The sequence below is a fragment of the Puma concolor genome, chromosome B2 (assembly GCF_028749965.1).
Source record: "Puma concolor isolate L17-30 chromosome B2, mPumCon1.1.hap2, whole genome shotgun sequence".
Classification (NCBI taxonomy): Eukaryota; Metazoa; Chordata; class Mammalia; order Carnivora; family Felidae; genus Puma; species Puma concolor.
The window spans coordinates 136,655,896-136,678,806 of NC_141671.1; the positions used below are offsets into that span (position 1 = coordinate 136,655,896).

Sequence of the window (22,911 nt, forward strand, 5' to 3'; positions counted from 1 at the left end):
TATGTTTACCTTTTTAAGAAGGTGCCACTTCTCCAGAGTGGCTGCCCTATTTTACATTCCTACCAGCAATGTATGAGACATCAATTTCTCCACATCCTTACCAGCATTTGGTACTGTATTTTTTTATTTCAGAAATTCTAATAGGTTTAGAGTAACATCTCATTAAAGCATCCATTTGCATCTCTTTAATGGTTAATGATGTTGAGCATCTTTTCATGTGCTTTGCTCTCTGTATATCCTCTGTGGTAAAGAATCTGTTCAAGTCTTTTGCTCATATTTTAATGGGATTTTTTTTTTCTCCCTTTTTTTTTTTTTACCCTAGAGAGTTCTTCAAATATTCTGGATACAAATGCTTTGTCAAGTATGTGATTTGTAAATATTTTCTCCTGGTCTGTGGCTTATCTTTTTATCTTCTTAATGGGCCTTTGCAGAGCAAGAAAAAATTAATTTCAATGAAGTCTAATTTATCCATTTTTTTTCCTTTTGTGGATTGTGCCTTTGTTGTCAAGTCTGAGAACTCATTGCTTAACTTTAGATCCCAAATTTTCTTCTAAAAGTTTTCTAGAAGTTTTACATCTTGAATATATAGATCTATGATCCATTTTGACTTAATTTTTATTTAAGATGTGAAGTTTAGATTTAGATTCATTTTTGTCTATGGATATCCAGTCTGTTCCAACACCCTTTGTTGAAAAGTATCCTTCCTCCACTGAATTGCTTTTGTACCTTTGTCAAAAATCAGTTGGTTGTACTTGTGAGGGTCTATTTCTGGATTCCCTATTCTGCTCCATTGATCTTTGTGTCTGTTCCTCCACAAGTAACTATCTTGATTACTGCAGCTATATACAGTATGTCTTAAAATCAGGTATCGAAGTTCCTCCAGTTTAATTCTCCTTTTTTCAGAATTTTTTGTAGCTGTTCCAGTTCCTTTCCATGTAAAATTTATAAAATTTTACAAAAATCCTGCAAAAAATCCTGGATTTTGCTAGGAACTCCATTAAATGCATAGATTAATTTGAGGAAACCTTGTCCATGTTTTGTTAGACTTCTACCTAGGTACATTTTTTTGGAGCAATTATAAATAACACTGTGTTTTTAATTTTGGTTTCTAGTTGTTCATTGTTAGTTTTTAGCAGTATGATTGATTTCTGTTAGTTGACCCCGTATCCTTTGACCTCAGTAAGCTAAATATTCTAGGTGTCTTTTTTTTTTTTTTTTTGCGGATTCCATTGGGTTTTCTAATGTCTCTGTGAATAGAGACAGTTTTATTTCTTCCTTTCCAATCTGTATGCCTTTTATTTGCTTTTCTTGCCTTGATGCTGTGGCTAGTATTTCCAGTATTATGTTTAATAGGAGTGGTGAGATCAGACAAGGTTGTCTTTCTCCTGATCTTAAGGGTAATGCATTCAGTCTTTCACCATTTGGTATATGTTAGCTGAAAGTTTGTGTAGATGCTGTTTATCAGATTGAGAAAAAGCCCCTTTCTGTTTCTAATTTAAGAATTTTTATTATGACCAGGTATTGAATTTTATCAAGTGCTTTCTCTACATCAATTAATAGGTCATGGTTTTTCTTCATTAAACTGTTAACTGATGCTAACTTTCCTTTTTAAAGATTTACTGTGGCTGCTGTGTGGAATAAACTATGGGAGCGGGGCCAAGATATAAGCAGGGAAACCATATTGGAAATTTTTGCAGTAATCCGAATGAAAGAGGATAGTAACTTGGACTAGGAAGGGTGAGAAGAGGTCAGATTTTGGATATGTTTCAAACCTTGTGTGGGCAGGAATTGCTGATGAATTGGATCTGAGGCATAAAAGAGAAGTCAGGGGTGACTCCTAAGATTTTTGGCCCAAGCAATTGGAAGTATGGAGTTGCTGTTTACTGAGTGAGAAAAGACAGTGATGTCTAGCCAGTTTGCGCTAGGCAATCGAGAGTTTGTTTTGTACATGTTAACTTTGAAAGGCCTATTAGACTTGTAACTGGAGATAACAAGTAGGTGATTGGGTATACAAAATAGAATTCTAGCAAGAGATTCAGACTAGAAATTTGAGAATTATCAATGGAGTTGACATATGAGAAATTATAGTGATATTTATTAAAAACTATACCTGTCACCTTTTCACTGAACTGTTATCAGAGTTTATCTATCTGTTAGCAAAATGCCGTATTCTCTTACCATGTGAAGAACTTTGTTTAAATTTGGATTGGTTCTGTTTATCACCAGACTGCTGTGTATCTGACATTACGTGACGTGCACCAGAAATTATGTGATGGGGGGGATATATATTCCCTATAATACTGTATTTAGCCATGCTTTTTGATAGGCAGATGACTGTAATAGTAGTGTGTCTTACTTATTTTCAGAGGTTTGTCCTAAATCTTTATAAAAGGAAGTATTTCTGTGTGTATTGTGAACAGGGTTTGACACTATTTAAATGCCTGATAGGCTTTCTGTGGCAGGATTTCTTTTGTAGGTAAAACAGGACAGCCAGGGAGACAAATCAAAAACAAAAATTAAAAACAGGAGTGCAAAATAGCTAGCAAGGAAAAGACTTCGATTTCTGACTTAGGCCCAAAATTAAATCGCTAAAGGGAAGAGGGTGAGCCTCAATTTACAGAATTGGTGAAAAGACAGATCTTCTGAGTTCCATTCAGATATGTTTACTTCATATAAAAGTGTTTCAGAAAATATTTTTTAAATGCCACAATCTTTGTTGTTATAACTGATTAACTCTAATAATATTTTCTTTTTTTATACTTAAAAATGTTTTTTAAATATTTATTTACTTTAGAGGGAGAGAGAGACAGAGTGCGAGCAGGGGAGGGGCAGAGAGAGAGAGAGGGAGACACAAAGTCTGAAGCAGGCTCCAGGCCCCAAGGTGTCAGCACAGAGCCCGATGGCGGGGCTCAAACTCACGAACAGCAAGATCATGACCTGAGCCAAAGTTGGTCGCTCAACCTACTGAGCCACCCAGGTGCCCCTCTAGTATAATATTTTCTTACTGATAAAGAAATTTATGTGTCTCTAGCACTTTTAGTTCCTCTGTTGTACAATTTACCAAATTGTGTTACAATATTCTGTTTACTTCTCAGTTTCTCCCACTAAATGTCAGGTTTTACAGCATTAGTACAATGCCTTGGCACTTAAGCTCTCTGTAAGTATTTGTGAATGAATGCATGAACACCTACTACTAAAGTTTAAAGCTAATAACCTTGCTTTTGAAAGCAAATGAGTTTTTGAGATTCCAGAGTATGGGTTATGGTCTTAGATCTCTTCTGAGTACTACATTTTCAGTTGATGCTTTCAATGAACATTATACCCCGACAGAATGCGCATAGCAACATTACTAACCCAAAGTCAGTGAGACACACATTTTGCCTTTTGTTATCTGTTCTTTTTGCCCTAGTGGTAATGGATTTATGCAAAATCATCTCAACTTTGGCCCAGACTTGTATTGAATGGCATATGCTTTACAGATAGTAAGCTGAGCTTAGAGTTTAGCCCACAGTTAGTGACATGCCTCATAGGATTTTCATGTGCACGTTTATTACCTAGTCCTTCTCCCCATTTCCAAGTAGATGGTACAATTATAGGCCATGTTTCTCTTCGGTAATAATTATACTTTTAAAAGCATTTTCATATACTCTTGTTCCTTTGAGCTTTACAAGACAAATATACCCTGAGCCTTTACTGTTCCAATGCAGATTTAAGCACCCTGAGAACAGTTATTTTTGCAACCATGGTATTTTATCTCTAAATCCATAGTGTGTTTGTACATGTATGTGTATATATATATACATATATATATATATATATGTATATATGTACGTATGTATGTATCTACATGTACATATATGTCCCATTAGTCCATAACAGATTAATAAAGTTTATAGGAAGAATCTTTCTCTGAAATTGTTGATGTGATAAATGCTTAATAAGTGTTAGAGGTTTATAGAAAACTTTTTCAATTATAACATAGCTATAAAATTATTACCAAAATAATAAACTTAAAACTTTATAATAATTATTGTTATGCTTCTTTTCATTTGGCTTTCTTGACCCCACTCTTTTCTGAATTGTATCTAACTTTGACTCTTTTGTTGTAAATTCTTGGTCTTTAAGTCTCCTCTTTTCCTGCTTAGCACCTTTTCTGTAATTCCCTGGGTCATTGTCACTACCTTCTCCTAAAACTCAGTACTGTGTAATTCTAGAAAACCTATTGCCTGTCTTGGAGAGGCAATTACTGGGTGGGAGACAGATAAGTTTTAGACAGAGAACTTGGGTTCCTAGCATAGCATCGTCAGGCTATTTAGTTTTACTTGTTCCAGTTTCCCTGCCCCGCCACCCCCCAGTCTTCCCCCTCATTCACTCTGAATTCCAGTGCTGTTGGTCTAAGAACTTCCCTTTAGGAAAAGTCATTTCTATTTGGTTATAATCAACAGTAGAAATTGTGTTGTATGGAAACCATCTTTGTTTCCTACCCACATTCCCATTATCCTCCTCTTCTTCCAGTGAGAAAGATTACTTAGAATAATATTTACCACCATCACTCCTACCACCTCACCCCACCCCATCTCTGGGATATTGATACATAAGTTTTTATATTTCTTGAAATAAATGAGGCAACTTGGTAGAGCTCTTTGAAGAAAAAACAAAACTTTATGTAAGGTGTTTGTGATTAAAGCATTAATCAATGAGTAGTGTAACACTTCATTCATCTAGTTTCATTGGTTATAAATATGCTACATAAGATAATTGAAATTTATCCCAAAATGTTTTTTTATAGATTTTGTGTATAGAGATTTTTACAATATATATACACTATGTAGGTTTTACCTGTGTGTGTGTGTGTGTGTGTGTGTGTGTGTGTGTGTGTATACATGTATTTAGTAGTTACAAGTATGTTTCTTTATAATGTTTTTATATGATGTACTACCTTCTGAAATAGGGAACATTCCCCTTGCTCCACACTTAACCTGTTCTGGAAGATAGAAATGGCTTCTTATTCCCAGAGCTTCGGAATGAAGAGTCAGAAACCCTAGGTTCTAGTCCAAGCTCTAACAGTAAATTCCTGTGTGAGATATTTTGGTTTTTTACCATTGAATCCATGGGATCTGGAATAGTGTCTGGCTGCAGTAGGTGCTTATTAGCAAATATTCGTGGAATAAATCATTGTTTTATGTCTACATTAGCACTGCTTTCCTGATTTATTACTTGGGATTCAGTACTACCTAGTAAATAAGCTTCTAAGTTTTTAATATAACAGGAGTATCTAGGTTCTGACTGGGGCGAACTATTTAATTTATATTGTCTTTTAGTTGCTTCGTGGAATTTTTCGCCTTCATGATGTATCTTCTTATATACTTAAAGTTGTCAAATGATTTTCTAATACTTCATTTAATGAGAAGTTTCCTTACCGATTACATTCTGTTTGTCTATATTATATGTAAGCAGTGTCTTATTTACAAGGATATAGCCCATGTCCCCAGGGATCTTATAACCTAGATGAAGAGACACACAAATGAAACTAGAAGACTGATTAAATGTTAGATCATGAAGCACTGACCTACAGGTACAGTGGGAGTTCTAAGAATAGAGAGATCCATGTGGGTTGAAGCAGTAGCAAAAGAATTCAAGAAGGAGATGAAACGAATTGGTCTTGGAGAGTAAGTCAGAGTTTGATAAGCATCGAGATGGAGAAATGACATTCTAAGCCAAGGCAGTAGCGTAATCGGGAAGGAAAACTGGGTTAAACATGTTCAGACAAGCCCGACTGGATTCCTACGGGTGTGAGGACGAGTGGGAAATAAAGGTAGGTGGATTTAGTAGAGTTTTACTCTAGGTTCCATGAAACCGAAGAGGTCTGAGGATAGAATTTAGAGGGATCCCTGCACTTAGATGAGAAAAAAACTCCACATCTTTATGTTTTCACTAACAGAAACCTGTACCTGCAATTTAGCATTTTCTTCTGACAGTCCCGTATTTACAGTGGTTCAACTTAATGATTTTTCAACTTTCTGAAAAAGAGCTACACATTGAATAGAAATCTCACTTCAGAGTTTGAATTGAGATCTTTTCCTTGGCTAGCGATTCCCAGTGCTGGACTCTCTATGCCGCGCAGTGTCAGGGAGCCGCTGCCCCAGGCAGCCACACAATCACGAGGGTGAGTGACTGGTACACTTACAACCATTCTGCACCCGCACGGCCATTCTGTTTGTCACTTTCAGTACAGTAGTCAATAGATTACATGAGATAGTCAACACTTTATTATATAGTAGTCTTTGTGTTAGAAGATTTTGCCCTAATGAGGTGTAAGTGTTCTGAGCACATTCATGGTAGTCTGGACTAACCTGTGATGGTTGGTGGGTTAGGTGTATTCAGTGCATTTTTGACTAACAAACAGTATTTTCAGTTTACAGTGGGTTTGTTGGCACGTAACCCCATCATAACTCAAGGAAGATCTGTACTGTGATTCTAAGCAGTAAAGCAGTGCCTATGACTTTATTACTAATGGTAAAAGCACAGGGATTTTCATATTACTTTACAGTTGTTGATATCTCTGAATATAATTTATACAGGTTAATAACAAATTATGGTTATTAGACTTCTAGATTTTATTTTGTTGAGTGTTAATAAAGAAGCATATATATCTATATCTATATGTATCTATATCTATATATATCTATATGCATCACCAATACAGGTTTTAAAAAAATACTTGGTAACTTTCAGTATAATTGGTTTTCTTTGTAATCACTTATGCATTTAAAACCATCCATATTTTTCACACTTTAGTGAAATTGGCTTTCTTTGTAATCCTATGTATTGTATTTTATGCATTTCAAACTATTCTGAGAGGATATTTGTAGCTTTCTTCAGACTGCCAAAGGGGTCAATGGCACCAGATCTAGTGAAACCAAACAAGAAAAGGCCTTGAGAACCCTACCAAAGAGTTTTAGTTGAAGTGAATAGTAGAGGAGGAACCTAATGAATTTTTCTTTTGTTTTTAATTACAGAATAAATACAAGTTAACTTAGAAGAATTTTTAATTTTCATTAAGTTTTAAAAAGAGGGAGTTCTTTATTTTACAATATAGATAAACATAAGTTTACAAGGCAACCAAAACTTGTATAATCCCACACTCCTTATCCTTACCCTCTTAACCATGTATCTGTTCCAGTTTGTTAAGTTTTTGTGCAAAGGAATGAAATATTTAAAGTGGTTAGGTAGGAGCATTTCTTAATCTGCTGTACTACACTGGGTCAAGCAGGAAGACTTTGGTGTCAGGGAGGTAAGCTGTGGGTCTGGTCAGTTAGATGCTGGATGATTGGGATAGTATGGGTAGCAGTAGGGGTGGGCTAGAATTGGCATTGCCAGGAGGTATTAAGAAAGAACTTTAAAGGGGTTGGTGGTAATCATGGTGGCCGAAATGCATGCAGTGGTGTAGGGGAAAGTACCAGAAAGTTAAGAAGAGAGTGCCTAAATTAGGATTCCTGGAAAAATACTCTACAGGTTCACAGTGCTTTATCTGTAACCCGAGGCCAGCTTTGTGTTTTAGAATTCGAAATTCTTTGAATTTTAAAAAGGAAACATGACATTTATATTGTATATTATGTAATGCCCCCAACAAGGTGTGAGGCATCACCCAGTTATTAAACCCTAATTATTTCTGCAGTGAAGCATGGAAATAGTCACAGTAGGCTAAATAAGCCTATAAATAGCCTTAAGTCAGTAAGTCAGTTCAAAGCAAATTTTTGCCACTACCAGATGAGGTTTTTTTTTTCTTAAGATTTATTTTTATGTAATCTCTGCACCCAATGTGGGGCTTGAACTTACAACCCTGAGATCAAGAGTCACATGCTCTCCCGACTGAGCCAGTCAGGCACCCTGTGCAGAGGAGTTTCGACATGAAGTTTCATGGAAAAAATCTTTTAAGTACTTTTAGATTTCAGAACTATGGAAGTAATTGTAAACTGTATTGATTATAACATCCAGTGAAGAGAGTCTTAGGAGTTGTGTTTTGAGGAATATTGATTATGAAATGGATGAAATTTGAAAGAGAGGTAAAGAAAGGCAAGAGAAGTGTTTAGGTGACTTCAGTTTTCAGGCTAAAAAGAGAGTTACTACTTCTGATAGAAATGGGAAGCTGAGGAGGGAAGCGAGTTTGGGCAGGATTTTAAATTTAAGCTTACTTCCCTTTTATTTTTCAAGTGTTCCATATTGGTAGAATGAGCTTGAAAGTTTACAAGTGGAATGTACAATTTCCTTTTAAAATAAGCTCTTAACACACTGTATACATTGTATGTTAGCTAACTTGACAATAAATTATATTTTAAAAAATTAAAATAAAATAAGCTCTTAATTTTCAGAACTCACAGTCTCTGATGTTGAGACATTAAAGTACTTCGGGTTTGAGAGTGGTTGAAAGGTGTTGTTCCTGGAGCATTAAAATTGTGGCCCTGCTCGCTGGGACAAAACCTGGAAAACATACTGAAAAGGAGTAGAGTAAGGTACTTATACCATGGCAGGATTCTTTGTGTGGCCGGACCATTAACGTGGCCATATTTGTAATGATGTGAACACATACAGAAATGGCAGCTGCAGCTGCAGCGTGGTAGCCGACGCACTTTGAATGCTTACCGCAGGCCGGGCACTGTTCTAAATGCTTTACAGCAAGCAGTCTCGTGCCTCTCTTCCTTGTAGCCCAGGTCATGACTGCATCTGGGTGGGAAGCGTTAGCATAGCTAGCGGTATGATTTTGATTCCCAGTTCACCTTAAAAATCGAGTGAGGGGCGCCTGGGTGGCTCAGTTGGTTAAGTGTCCGACTCTGGATTTCGGTTCGGGTCATCATCTCACGATTCGTGAGATCGAGCCCCGCGCTGGGCTCTGTGCTGACCGCGCAGAGCCTGCGCGGGATTCTCTCCCTCTTCCTCCCCCACTCACGCTCGCGCACGCGCTCTCTCTCTCTCTCTCTCTCTCTCTCTAAGTAAATAAATATTATAAAAAAAAAACTGACCAACTTCAAATTCTGTACATTTAGACAAATTTTAAACATAAAAATCCAGAGTATGGATAATTCATGAATATGTAGAATTGAGTAGGTTTCAACTTTATTGCTATTCTGTGATTTTTTTAATCTACTTTGATACATGAACTCCTATTAATATTGTCACATAAATAACATCTCTTAGAAATAGGAGCAGACAAGTCTTTAATAGAAATGGAAATAAGGACAGACAAGTCCTTAGCAAAAATGAAATAGGGTCCAATAATTACTCTTAAAATTTAATTACTTAGCCATATCTACTGTACATACATATATGCATTTACTTTATGTATAGTTTAAGAAGGCAAATTTTGTCTTAAACCTTTATTCAGATTCTCCCACTGACTTGTATAATACAAAATTGAGGTTTTTAATTAAGTAACGACGTCAGACTGGAGTATATATAAGCGTCCTTTCAGTATCAGACTGTACGGCTGTGAATGTTTAGATTTTATCCAGTGGAAGAGAAGGCCTGAACTACACCTTAAAGGAGATTCTCCTTCGATTATGCTGGAAACAGTACAGAAAAGGTGCCTGAGGAAGACGTGCAAGGACTAGTGTCAAAACTCGGCACCACAGAGTTGTGACAAACCAGAAGCACAGAAATAATGATCCTAGAAAAATGAAGAATGTGTACACTGCTGAGCAGAAAAATTTTCAAGGAAAGAGTGATTAGTAATTGTTCAAATTAGTAATCAGTCAGTCACGTTAATAGAATATAGAGGAAAGGGGGTCTCTGGGTGGCTCAGTGGGTTGAGTGACCCTTGATTTCGGCTCTGGTCATGACCCCAGTGTCATGGGATCAAGCCCCACGTCAGCCTCCATGCTGAGTGTGGAGGCTGCTTAAGATTCTTTCTCTCCCTTTGCCCTTCCCCATTCTCTCCCTCTCTCTCTCTCTCCCTCCCTCCCTCCCTCCCTCTCTCAAATTAAAAAAAAACAAAAAAAAACATGGAGGCAGGAACCCTGTGCCTGGAGTTAGAAAGCCACGGATACATTTCTGGCCCTAAATCTGCCACTGATTGAGGTTTTGATTAGTAAATTACTTAATTTTCTAAACCTTGCAAAATGAGAATAATAACTACCTAGCTTCCTCACTGGTTTTGCATGAGGATCAAATGATATGATGAATTAGAAAGTACTCAAGAAAACTTAAATACACTGTGGAATTAAGTTATTGCAAAATGGTGGATGACGATCCTGAAAAGGGTATTGTATTTGATGATTTGAATAAAACTATTATCAAGGGAGGAAACTTGGAGGCAGATTAAAAGAAAGTTGAAGCCATAGTATAACTACTCTGTAGAGGAGTTTGGCAAAAGGCATGAATGGTAAGACACAGGTGGCCTAGCATAGTGTGTTCATTCCTTACATTGCTAATGCAGATTTTGGTATGTATGTTTGTGTTTCTCACTTGTTTAGGAGGATGTAGGGGGCAGAAACTGTAGCTCATTCTCTTTCCTCAGTGCCTTGAATACAGTAGCAATTTTAATAGCTTTGTGAAGACATACTTGTTAGAGGGCTTAACTGGTAAGGAAATACTTTGTGTATTTCCAGTATATTGTATATTGTATATACCAGTATATTATATATACCAATTAAGGTAAGGAAATACATCCACGAGTTTATACATGGATATATGTTTAAGATGGTTAAGACTCAAACATGTTCATAGGTTGAAGGAAGAACGCTAAGCCCCAGATAACCATTTCAGAGCGTAGAGAAAAAAAACGTAAGCTTCCCAGTCCTTTGTACAGAGCCAGCATAACATGATAATAAAATATGAACATAAAAGAAGAATACACACCAATCTCCCAAAAGTTGGTGCAAAAAATGCTTAATAAAACTACCAAATGGAAACTACCATTACATTAACAGAATAAAGCGTAACCAACTAGAATTCACTCTAGAAATGTAATGATAAATTCATTCACGTTTAGTGGGTGAGAGGGGATTATGAATATCTTGAAGGATACCAAAAAGGGGGAAGTCAACATTTATTTCTAATAATCCTTAGTGAAACCAGGATAAATGAATATATTTAAAATTTTACATACCTCAAACCACAAGACTGCATTTTGTTATTAGACATGAAATACTAGAATTTCTATTTTCGTGTTTAGTGAAATACTGAATTCCTTTTTTAAAGTCATGAATCAAGGAAGATCTGGCCAGTGTTACTATTCTATAACATTGTCTTTGGAATACAATGCAAAAATTAGACCAAAATACAAAATAATTGTTGAAAGGGAGGAGACAGATTTATTATTTGTAGATGATCTTGTATATCTGGAAAAGACAAAAAAAAGAATCAACCTACACATTACTATGAATCATGAGGTTTCATTATAATAGCTAGTAATAAAATACCAAACATGAAAACTAACTGTTTAAAGTATTTTTCCAGGGGCGCCTGGGTGGCTCAGTCGGTTAAGCGTCCGACTTGGGCTCAGGTCATGATCTCACAGTGTGTGAGTTGGAGCCCCACATCAGGCTCTGTGCTGACGGCTCAGAGCCTGGAGCCTGCTTCGGATTCTGTGTCTCCCTCCGTCTCTGCCCCTCCCCTGCTCATGCTCTGTCTCTCTCTCCTTAAAAAAAATAAACATTAAAAAATACATATTTTTCTTGGTGGACTTTAAACTGAAAGTCCATCTGTATGGGTTAATGAATGGGAATCCTCATTCTTTTTTTTTCCTAAAGTTTATTTACTCAAGAGAGAGAGTGAGAGAGAGAGAGAGAGAGAGCGTGCGCATGAGTTGGGGAGGGGCAGAGAGAGGGAGAGAGTGAGAATCCCAAGCAGGCTCCACACTGTCAGTGAGAAGCCTGATGCTAGGCTCGAGGTCACAAACTGAGGTCATGGCCTAAGCCGAAATCCAGAGTCAGGTGCTTAACCAACTGAGCCACCCAGGTACCCCAGGAATCCTCATTCTTAAATACTTTTTTTAATTATTTTTTTTAATGTTTATTTATTTTTGAGAGAGATAGAGCACAAGTGGGGGAGGGGCAGAGAGAGAGGGAGACACAGAATCTGAAGCAGGCTCCAGGCCCTGCGCTGTCAGCACAGAGCCCGACACAGGTCTCGAACTCACAAACTGAGATCATGACCTGAGCAGAAGTCCCACACTTAACTTACTGAGCCACCCAGGCACCCCTAAATACTTTCTTTGGGTTTTTTTTTTTTTGTTTATTTTCCTTCTAGGGAATACACAGACAATTTAATTTTATCATCTCTAAGTAAATTGAAGTGGGTTTTGAATAGACACTTTCCATGTTAACTTTTAAAAAATATTTTGAAATAAAGTTGTAGCAGTGAATAGAATGACTTTAAGGATTTTTTTTTTTAATTCTTTGTTACTTTTGATACTTGCTGTATTACTTGGTAATGCTAGGAAAGGTGTAATCTGATCTTTGAACCATATTTGGTAAATAGTAATTTTGTATGGAACCCGCTGTTCTATCAGTAAGAGGAAAATTATTGCCCAAATGTAAGGCTTTTCTTTGCCCTTAAAGCATTTCCTGACTTAAAAACCAAGTTATATTATGCGTGGATTCTTTTTGCTTTTTTTTCAACGTTGTTTTTTTTTTTTTGGGACAGAGAGAGACAGAGCATGAACGGGGGAGGGGCAGAGAGAGAGGGAGACACAGAATCGGAAACAGGCTCCAGGCTCTGAGCCATCAGCCCAGAGCCCGACGCGGGGCTCGAACTCACGGACCGCGAGATCGTGACCTGGCTGAAGCCGGACGCTTAACCGACTGCGCCACCCAGGCGCCCCTCTTTTTGCTTTTTAAAGTACACTACTCCAGATCTGTAACTTTTTAACAAGAGATGTGTTGACAAAGGTACTTTCTATTTTATTTGGAGGGAGAAGAATTACATTGTTTACCTTGCTTACCACTGATTCCCTTTATGTTCTAAATGTAAATTGTTATATTTGTATTCATTATCAGCTCTCAGAATTGAGCTCTCGGACACATTTCCTTTGTAGTTCTGAAATCAATGTTGATAAATCAGTTGTGTCTCTTAGGATGTGATGCAGTTGAGTTATTTAAACCTAAAGCTTGTTACACACTGTTGTTGTAGTATATATGAAAATGAAAACTTAGGTAGACCTGTATGTTTAGAATAAAAAAATGTGTTTCACTCTGTAGTAATGCAGAAAAATTGATTATCTACTGTGTGCTAGGTTGTTAGCCACTTGTGTACTTTAGCTAATTCTCTTGACAGTCTAGTAAAATGAGGTGTGGTATCCAACTTGATAGAAAAGAAACTTCTGCAGAGAGTTTTAGTCCAAGGCCATGCTGACACAAGATTTGAACCTAGATCTGACTCTGCCAGAATTTTTTCACTGACAATATGCCATCGTGAAAGATGGAAAATTTACATTTTTCTTAAAAACTATTTTGATTCTGTTTTGCTTTGCTGTGTTGCTAGTCACTAGAAATGCAGGGAGTTAGTTCTTTGAATCCTTGTCCTCACTAATTATTATTATTATTATTATTATTATTATTATCATTATTATTTTGTCTTATTAGCAGTTGCCACAATCTGCCATCATTTGACAGTAGCAGAGAATTCAATTCATTTTGAGTGCTGTGGCATTTGTTTCTTAGAGAAGCTCCCTCGGGTGCCAGCTCACCAAGTGTAAGGACATCCTTGCCAGGCTCTCATGCAACAGTCTACCATTTTTAATATCCTACCATTTCTGTAACCTCTGTAGTTGTGTGTGTGTGTGTGTGTGTGTGTGTGTGTGTGTGTGTGTGTTAATATGGACCCAACAAATTTATACCAAAAAGATTGAACCTATTTTGGTAATGGAAAAAGAGAATTTCCAGTGTGGTTAAGAACCACATCTTATGAGCTGTTTTTTTGCCTCCCACTTTAAGAATTACCAAGTATTTTTAAAAATTGGAACTTGAAATTCAGTTCATTGCTTGGATGTATTTCTGAAGAAACCTCTGAGAATTGATTGTAGGAAATCAGGGGAGCAGTTAGAAGACAATTGGAAATAAGATAGTGAAAGAAGAGCAAAACAACCTGGAAATGAGGACTTTACAATTTTAATTTGACCAGTGAAAGTGGATTTGTTGTTTTTCTCTTTCGTCTATTGTCTGTGGTCCCACGTTGGACAGTCTGCTGCTGAAAGTGATCACAGGTCTCACGAAGGCCACTGTTTCAGTAGCTGGAACTGGAAGTCGGGAGTAGAGCTGGGTAAAGAAAGACAGTGACTTAACTCATGTAAATGGCATCTTCTGGGAACTTAACAACTTAAGAGATCCTTTTTCCACCTCAGAATATCTTGTGTGAGACGCACTGGGGACTACATCATTGCATCATTGCCATTAGATCTCATAGTGTTACCTGGTCACGTTTCTCCTTCCGCCTGCCTCTAGTTTACTCTAGTTTCTCTTCTGCTTTCAAGGCTCCAGACCCAGTTCCTGGACCTGCCCTGGAAAAGAAGTATCCGGTAGAGATGAGCTCACTGCAGTTACTTAATTAAAAATTTGTAAGCTGCAAAAATGGCAAAGGGCCAACCAAGAACAGCTACAATTTGAATTTTTCTATTTCCAGGTATGCTAAAGTCCACGGCACCAGTCAAGCTTAGCCTGTGTAACTGCCTTACTGTGACATCTATAATAACCAAAACTTTACTTTCAAAATCTGTGGTCTTCTTGCTTTCAAGTATGGTAACATTCCTAACATCTAGGTAACATGCAGCTACTCTTGACTTTAACTTACTTTTGCCTGAATATTTCTGATTTAACTTGTTTGCTAGTAGTAGCAAACTAATGCAAAAACAACTTAGGAAAAATAAATTGGAAATACTATTGAGTTAGATACTGTAAATGTGCAAAAACTACTCTGGTCTTCAATGAAAAGTAAACATTATCGACAGCAAAACTGTCTTCCTTTAAGAGGTTCACACAGAGTCTGAATAGTACGTGGAGTTAAATAAGTGAAACTAGTTCTCTCAACCATTCCACGCAATGCACGTCTTCACATAGAGTCAGTGTTTTCTTCAGCAGTTGGAAGTAGAACCAAATAATGTATTATATAGTACTTCTACATAAAGAGTTTAATTTTAAATGTAAGTGTGTAACTAATACTTGCTGTAATGATACTTGATTATTCAAAATAAATCCAATAAGAAAGTCATAAGTAGATTAAATTGTCCTGGAGTATAACAACAAAACCAAAAACACGTTTCCTGTTGCTTAAGATTTTAATGGAGTGAAAACTACTTATGAAGGATTCGAGGGCTGAGGTCAGTTAGCTTTTAGGGGCATTTATTGCTTTTACCAATTTGTATAGATTTAGAAACTGGATTAATCCATGAAAGGTGATTTTATTTACTGAATGGGCAGATAACCATACCTATCTTTTGTTTTTAAAGTTCAGTTCAGAAGAATTGATCAGAGAAATTTTATGTCCCAACTGTGATTTTAAAAGATGATTCTAATATCCTAGCTTCTGCTTCAGAAATTCTCTCCTCCACTGTTATTGTATAATGAATATGTCAGCCAGTCTAGTCACCATTGGGTCCCTGATTATGTCCCACATGAATTGTTTGGTATTGAAAGGATTGAATCTCACTGAGTGTTGTATTAGGACCGGAAAGAGAGCTACTATCAGAGTTATTACAGGATCTTTACTGCCGATGGGTGAATTGGGGGAGAAATTGAAGAAAGAATTGCATTTGAATTTCAAGTCTTGTTTGTTATCACTGGGAGACTGTTAGTAATGGTGAAATTTTTCTACATTATTGAATGCAAATTTTGTGTAAAACACTGTACTAGGCCCAAAGGGATGTGCAAATGAATAAACTTTGCTTTCGGTGAGCTCACAGACAAGTGATACCAAAGAAAGTACCATAACAGGAGTGCTAACAGTATACAGGAGAGTACCAGATAGAATCAACTTTGTGGGGAAGGTAACATTTCTACTAAGCCTTGAGGGATAGATAAAAGTCTTTGGAGAGAATGGCAAGAATCTAGAAACCTTAGAAATCTAAGTTATAGAAATGAAAGTATATAGGGGCACCTGAGTGGCTCAGTCGGTTAAGCTTCCGACTTCGGCTCAGGTCATGATCTCACAGTTGGTGAGTTCGAGCCCCACATCAGGCTTGCTGCCATCAGCACAAAGCCCTCTTCAGATCCTCTGTCCCCCTCTCTCTGCCTTTCCTCCACTTGCACTCTCTCAAAAATAAGTAAACATTTTAAATATTATTTACTTCTTTAAGAAGTAAAGAAAAAAATTATTTTTAAGTGTATAACATGTTCTAGAAATTGTGAGCAGTCCAGTGTGCCTAGAGAACAGTGGAGTACAGGATGTGATAGAAGACGGAGCTGTGTCATACTTTTGAATGTCAGGTGAAAGTTTTTGGACTTAATTCAGTAGCAGGGAATGGGTATCCATTGAAGATTTCTTAGCCTTGGTGCACTTAAGTCTGTGAGTCTTTTGAAAAGCTAACTGTATTAGAGTAATTGGCTTGATGAAGTTAGATTTTAACAGTAGTGGTACCTCATTAAGGACACTTATTGTTATATGTGCCAAACGTGTGAAGAGTTTTTCCTGCAGTTTCTCATTTAATCCTTACTACAGGAATGTGCAAAGTAACTGAAATGATACATGTTAGGCATTTAGCATAGGACCTGGCCCATAATAATGGTGAACCAGTAATGCTGAACCATAGCGTTTATACTATAAACTTAGAGAAAAGTGTTCTTGTCCACCTTTATGTGTTATAACTTTCTATAAAGTATTGTGTTTATTGAGGGACTCTTAGGCTTAAGATAGTAACATTAAACCTCTTTTTCTACAACCCCCTACCTCTTTTAAACAATTAAACCATCTCTTTGGTGGATGAGTATTTCTTACTCCGTTTGAGAGTAACTCAGCATTAGTTCACGTTGAGTTAGCCCTTGGTTGAAAATCAAAGGGACCTGGCTTTTTTGTTTTAACAGGACTGAGCATAGAGCTAGTCGTGCACCTAAACATATAGCCTGCATGTAACGTTTAAATCAAAATGTAACTGTAGATCTCATCTTGTCAAACATCTGGAATATTGTTAATTGTTGTAACTGTTAACTGTAACAGTAACAGTCTCAGCATAGATAACATAGGCTTTATTATCTTAAAGTACATATAGTTGGCTAAGTATAGGTATTTTCAAATTATTCTACTCTTACTCTCCTGCTCAGGTATCAGAATACAAATACTGATGGACCATCTTCCATCCATGTAACCTTTTACCTGGCCTCGCTCCATCTCCAAAATAAGTGTATATTCTTTCAGAGTCTTTCCTGTAGATACATACAAACTATCTTTTTAAAATACATTTTTGTATCCCTTTTTTAAATACACAGATTCTGCCTCTTTTTTCATTCATTAAAATCTTCTCTTTCCATTTAATTATTTAGATATCTTATTCCACCAAAACACACACACACACACACACACACACACACACACACACACAGCTACCTGGTATTCATTAGTGTTGCTATACAGTAATTTACTTAGTCACTTCCCAATAGCAGTTGTTTTTAGTAATACACACTAAGGAGGTGACTTTCTGCTCCTCTTGAAACACATGTGTTTGTCTCTAGATGAGATGCTCTAATTTATATAAAGAGACCTCTGGTACTTTATTATCTGCAACAGACTTCATTCAGCCTGCCTCACAGCTGACTGCAGTCGCAGTGGGGGTTGACACCACAGTTGTGCACGGCCGGCCTTGCAGACTAACTTGGTGGGAAGTGTGTGTATAGATGTCTCAGTGTCTCTCTCCATGATGCTCCTCAGTTAAAAGGAATATAACAGTTGTCCTCTGTGCCTCACATGTGGGGAGGATAAGGTGAGATAATAGACATGTGCTGATAAGAAGTCCCAATATAAATCTGAATTCTGCTAGATTATAATCTTCTCAAAAGCAGGGACTATATTTTACTTATCTTTGCATATTTAAAGCACATCGCCTGGCTTATAGTCGCAATGTTTATAGAGTGGATCCTAGAAATGAAGGTGAGCCAAAAAGTCGTTCAGGCCCGTAGAATTTTCTCAGATGTATTTTCTACATTATCTGGAATCTGTACATTTTTCACTGAAACTTTCCCACCTTTTCAAACTTCACTCATTTTTCTACTCTACTCAGCTGTAATTCTAATTTATCATGTTCTTTCGTGGCCTTTCCCTCAACACAAACAGTTGTCAGGGATATCCTTCCTGCGAGACCTTTATTATTCCTCTGTAATTCCTAAGCTCAAGCACGACATTCTTTGTGACATTTTTCCTGCCTTTCTTCAGTTCCTAAGTTTTAGGCACTTCTTCCCTTGACCTTCACTGCAGCTTATACACCTGTAAATGGCACAGAGTACTTGTTGCTGTGTGCTGGGGCATAGTGGTACATCTTGTGGCGGGGCCTGGAGCTTCAGAGATAAATGACCTGAACGGAGAAGGTGAGAGGCATGTTTTTGCTGACTTGTGGGAGGCAGCATGCATGATGCAGAGAGCAATGAAAATCTTCTGTGATGTGCCCCTCCTTACCCCACTTCTTCAGCCTCGTCTTTTGTCACGCTGTCTCCTTGTGAGTCTCACCCCCCGCAGGTCAGCATTAGCCAGCTCCTTACGGTTTCCTGAACTTGCCACGCTGCTTCACCCCGTTAGGTCTTTCCCTAGGCAACTACCTATGCCTGAGTTACTCTTTCCCTCTCGCCTGTCCAAGAGAACACATTTTATCTTCCAAGACCCAGCGTAGGTGTCCCCTTGTTTAATGAATCCTTTCCTTCAATCCTCCCCTTCTCCTAGAATTGGCTGGTCCCTCCTTCATTTCTGCTGTTTACTGCATATTATATCTGTATCCATTATTACATTTATTTGTTGAATGTTTGTTTTCCCCTACTAAAATGTAAATTAAAAAAAAATTTTTTTTTTTTAATTTTTTTTTTTCAACGTTTTTATTTATTTTTTTTGGGACAGAGAGAGAGACAGAGCATGAACGGGGGAGGGGCAGAGAGAGAGGGAGACACAGAATCGGAAACAGGCTCCAGGCTCCGAGCCATCAGCCCAGAGCCTGATGCGGGGCTCGAACTCACGGACCGCGAGATCGTGACCTGGCTGAAGCCGGACGCTTAACCGACTGCGCCACCCAGGCGCCCCTAAAAAAATTTTTTAATGTTTATTTATTTTTGAGAGAGGGAGATTGACAGAGTATGAGCAGGGGAGGGGCAGAAAAGGGGGGACACAGGGTCTGAAGCAGGCTCCAGGCTCTGAGCTGTCAGCACAGGGCCTGATGCAGGGTTCAGACTCACGGGCCATGAGATCATGATCTGAGGCAAAGTCAGAGGCTTAACCGACTGAGCCACCCAGGCACCCCTAAAATGTAAATTTCTTGAACATAAGCAACTGTGCTTTTATTAATTTTAATACTTTCAGCACCCACTATGGTGTAGAGTAAGTATCAGGCACTCAACAAAGTTTGAGCTATATATATATATACACACACACACACATATATACATATATATATACATATGAAAAACTACATATGAAAAATGTACATATGAAAAAATATAAAAACGATAAATTAGAAAATGGGTTGTGTCATAAATAAAAATGTTAAGTAGAAGATCACTTTAATATATTTTTACAGTTCAGATTTCCTACTTAATTAGGAAAGCCTTTGCTGCAGATTTATGGGTAGGTATTTGTAGGATGTGATTTCTGTTTCTTTATTTGATTATGTTATACAACTAAAAATATTAAATTGAATATTCTCTAAGGGTATCTAATTTAGAGATTTGTGAAATAGATTTGTATATAATAAATTTGCTGATAAAAGTTTCTGTAGAGTTCTGAGATTATTCTTGACCATCTAATAAAAAATTCATTCACCATAACTATAACAAGACAAATAGCCAACTATATACAACAGTTTCATAGTGTTAGATTGAAACTGGCACATACTAAACAAAATTACAGCATGGTGTTGTATTTTAGAAACTTGATTCATTTAATATTGCCTTACCAATTTTAACTTTGCTCTTTTGAATTCTCTGTGATTTCCTTTTCAGGTTCTGAATAATCTAGTAATGAAATACTTTATTTAAATGTTGGTCTTTACATATAGATTTGTATATATTTTCTCCATTAGCAGGCTTAGCAGTCTCTATTAACCACAGTTGTATTACCAATCAAGTGTATGTGTATAATTTTCAAATTGCCAATTTAACTTTTCGTTAGATATTAAAACATTTTAGTAGTTATTACGAAAGCACTAATGGGGAGCCTGGGTGGCTCAGTCGGTTCAGCCCCCTGACTTCGGCTCAGGTCATGATCTCACAGTTCGTGGGTTCAGGCCCCATGTCAGGCTCTCTGCTGACAGCTCAGAGCCTAGAGCCTGCTTCAGATTATGTCTCCCTCTCTCTCTGCCCCTCCCCTGCTCATTCTCTCTCTCCTTCTCTCTCTCTACCCCCAAAATTAAATAAACATGAAAAAAATTAAAATTGAAGAAAAGACTAAGAACTGTCCATTTACACTGTGTCTGACTCATGAACATAATCGACCTGTGCCCTGTGCTATAACACACACACATGCATACATCTACCAGGCAGCCAGAAGTCCACTTTGGGGAGAAGTCAGCTGAGGGCCATGACATTAGAAGGAAGATGGGCAAAATTATATGAGATGAACAAAAAGAAAGCATGGGGCCAAGCGAGTGATTAGAACTGCACAGGGATCAGTTGATAAAACTTCTCATAACTTTCTCTTAATCTGCATATAAAGATGCCATTTTAGATTAATATTTTAACCAGATTATTATAATTTTCACATGCCACTGAGTTCATTGGTTCGTTCTAAATGTTGATGGTTGATACAAGATGCAAACTGGTACTTCCAAGTGCTTTCATTTTCTTTTATCCTCTCTTTTTCCCTTTTACCCATAATAGGAGCTTCTTGTCATATCATTTATTTATATCATGTTTTCTTTCCAAGATATTTATGCACAGGACGGATTATCCAAAAATTACAGGGAAAAGGGAGCACTGAAAAATAACTTTGTCTCCATCTTAAAGCCCTAATATATTGGAAAAAAAATAGTGAGATATGAATTGGAAAATACACACAAGGTAGTTAGTTATATAATATGTTTTGATGAATTATAACCATTCTGTCTTAGATTTATTGCACTTTTCTTGATCCTTAGAAAATGGTAGCACTCACCACAAAACCACAGTACATAAATTGCCAAGTGTGGCTGACTTGCACATTCCTTTAGAAGAACTTAAAACTGGTAAGACTTTTATCCATAAGGAATGGCCAACATTCAAGGACTTGAGGCAATGTAGTAAATGAAAAAGTCGGGAAGTTTTCTTGTTTAGAGAAGGAAGTATAGATCATTATGTACTTCAGCCATTAGTGTTAACCTTTTCTTTTACAAAGTAAATTATTGCAGTGTTATAAAGTTGAGAAATCCATTTTCTGCTACCAGTCCCTTGCTCCTTTCAAGCTTTTAAATAACATAAAAGCTGAACATGATAGCTAACTTCATGTAGCATTTAGATGACTGATTTGGTATGTTTACTGTTACTTTTGCAAATAACTAGCTATCTATGTAAAGTGTTTCAGTATTACAATTCTTTCATGCTAAAATTTATGCTAAAGAGGGATTATGATTCTTAAACAGTGATAGTATTTGAATTTTAGATTTTGATTACATGGCTACAATTCTTGCATTTTTTAACTCTTTAGGAAAATAACTTGATATTATAGATTGGTGGAGGGTGGATGGGGGGGGGAGGAGTTTGCTTTGCCTTAGTAAAGTTGTCATATCATGCTCCAAGAAATATAACTCCAATAATTTGCTGTTAAAATTTTTTTGAAAGTTTTTATGTTTAATTAATGACATTTGTAAATTCTTTTGAGGTTAATCAAATGTGAAGTACATCAACTGTTACCTAACTGGCATTTGATGAGATACTTAGATAATGCATGAGTAAAGTAAAAGGTATTTAGAATAGTGTGTGTATGATTAGGCATGGAATAGACTTCTTTATTTTTAAGGTTTAATTCTGAAATCTTATTGGGGCTAAAGGTTTCAAAATTTGCTTTAACTTTAATTTTAAAAATTGTAGGGGCGCCTGGGTGGCGCAGTCGGTTGGGCGTCCGACTTCAGCCAGGTCACGATCTCACGGTCCGTGAGTTCGAGCCCCGCGTCAGGCTCTGGGCTGATGGCTCGGAGCCTGGAGCCTGTTTCTGATTCTTTGTCTCCCTCTCTCTCTGCCCTTCCCCCATTCATGCTCTGTCTCTCTCTGTCCCAAAAAATAAATAAACGTTGAAAAAAAAAAATTAAAAAAAAAAAAATTGTAGCACCATCCAGCTACTCTTACTGTGTATCAATGCTTCGTTCTATGATACTCTTTAAGAATAACTCACTGCACAGTCTGGTAATGTCATCCAATCCACAGAAAAGACACAAATTATAATCAGTTATAAGAAACTATTAACATCATTTTGACAACCAAATAGATAAAACATTCTGCCTTCCCAGTAGTCATCCTGGGGAAGTTACTGTTCACAGTTGTTAAGGTCAGAGGGGCTTTGCAGTTCAGACAGTTCTGTTAAAATTTAACATCTGTGTTTCTAAAAATCACCATGCTATGCAAATCATGAAAAAGAAAAGCCACAGGGTTTATGGAAAAAGTGGAGTTCCAGATACAACACTCAAAAACTTTATCAGAGAACATTTTAAAAAAGATAGGATCCTTAAAAAATGACAGTATAGTTTTACCCATGTTAAATGACTAAGAAATATGTACTCCTATAACGTACAAATACGGTACTTTGGAAAAGATCTGAAGTTGGCTT

The 22,911-nt window shown here is 37.1% G+C and overlaps 1 protein-coding gene and 1 long non-coding RNA gene across 4 annotated transcripts in view; one reads left to right on the forward strand and one right to left on the reverse strand.

The window, feature by feature from the left end:
- TAB2 (TGF-beta activated kinase 1 (MAP3K7) binding protein 2) overlaps window positions 1-22,911 on the forward strand; it is a 91,750-nt gene that overhangs the window by 13,103 nt on the left and 55,736 nt on the right. The window contains exon 2 of one of the 2 annotated variants that reach the window (XM_086708103.1): window positions 14,468-14,616. The exons of the other annotated variant lie outside the window; for it this stretch is intronic. The gene's annotated coding sequence lies outside the window, so the exon portion shown is untranslated. The remainder of the gene's footprint in view (window positions 1-14,467; window positions 14,617-22,911) is intronic. 2 annotated transcript variants of the gene reach the window in all.
- Window positions 14,090-22,911, reverse strand: part of LOC147581286 (uncharacterized) — a 30,904-nt gene continuing 22,082 nt past the window's right edge. For both annotated transcript variants that reach the window (XR_015251638.1, XR_015251639.1), the window contains 2 exons: window positions 14,407-14,494; window positions 14,090-14,233 (listed from right to left, as the gene is read on the reverse strand). This is a non-coding gene — a long non-coding RNA (uncharacterized LOC147581286). The remainder of the gene's footprint in view (window positions 14,234-14,406; window positions 14,495-22,911) is intronic.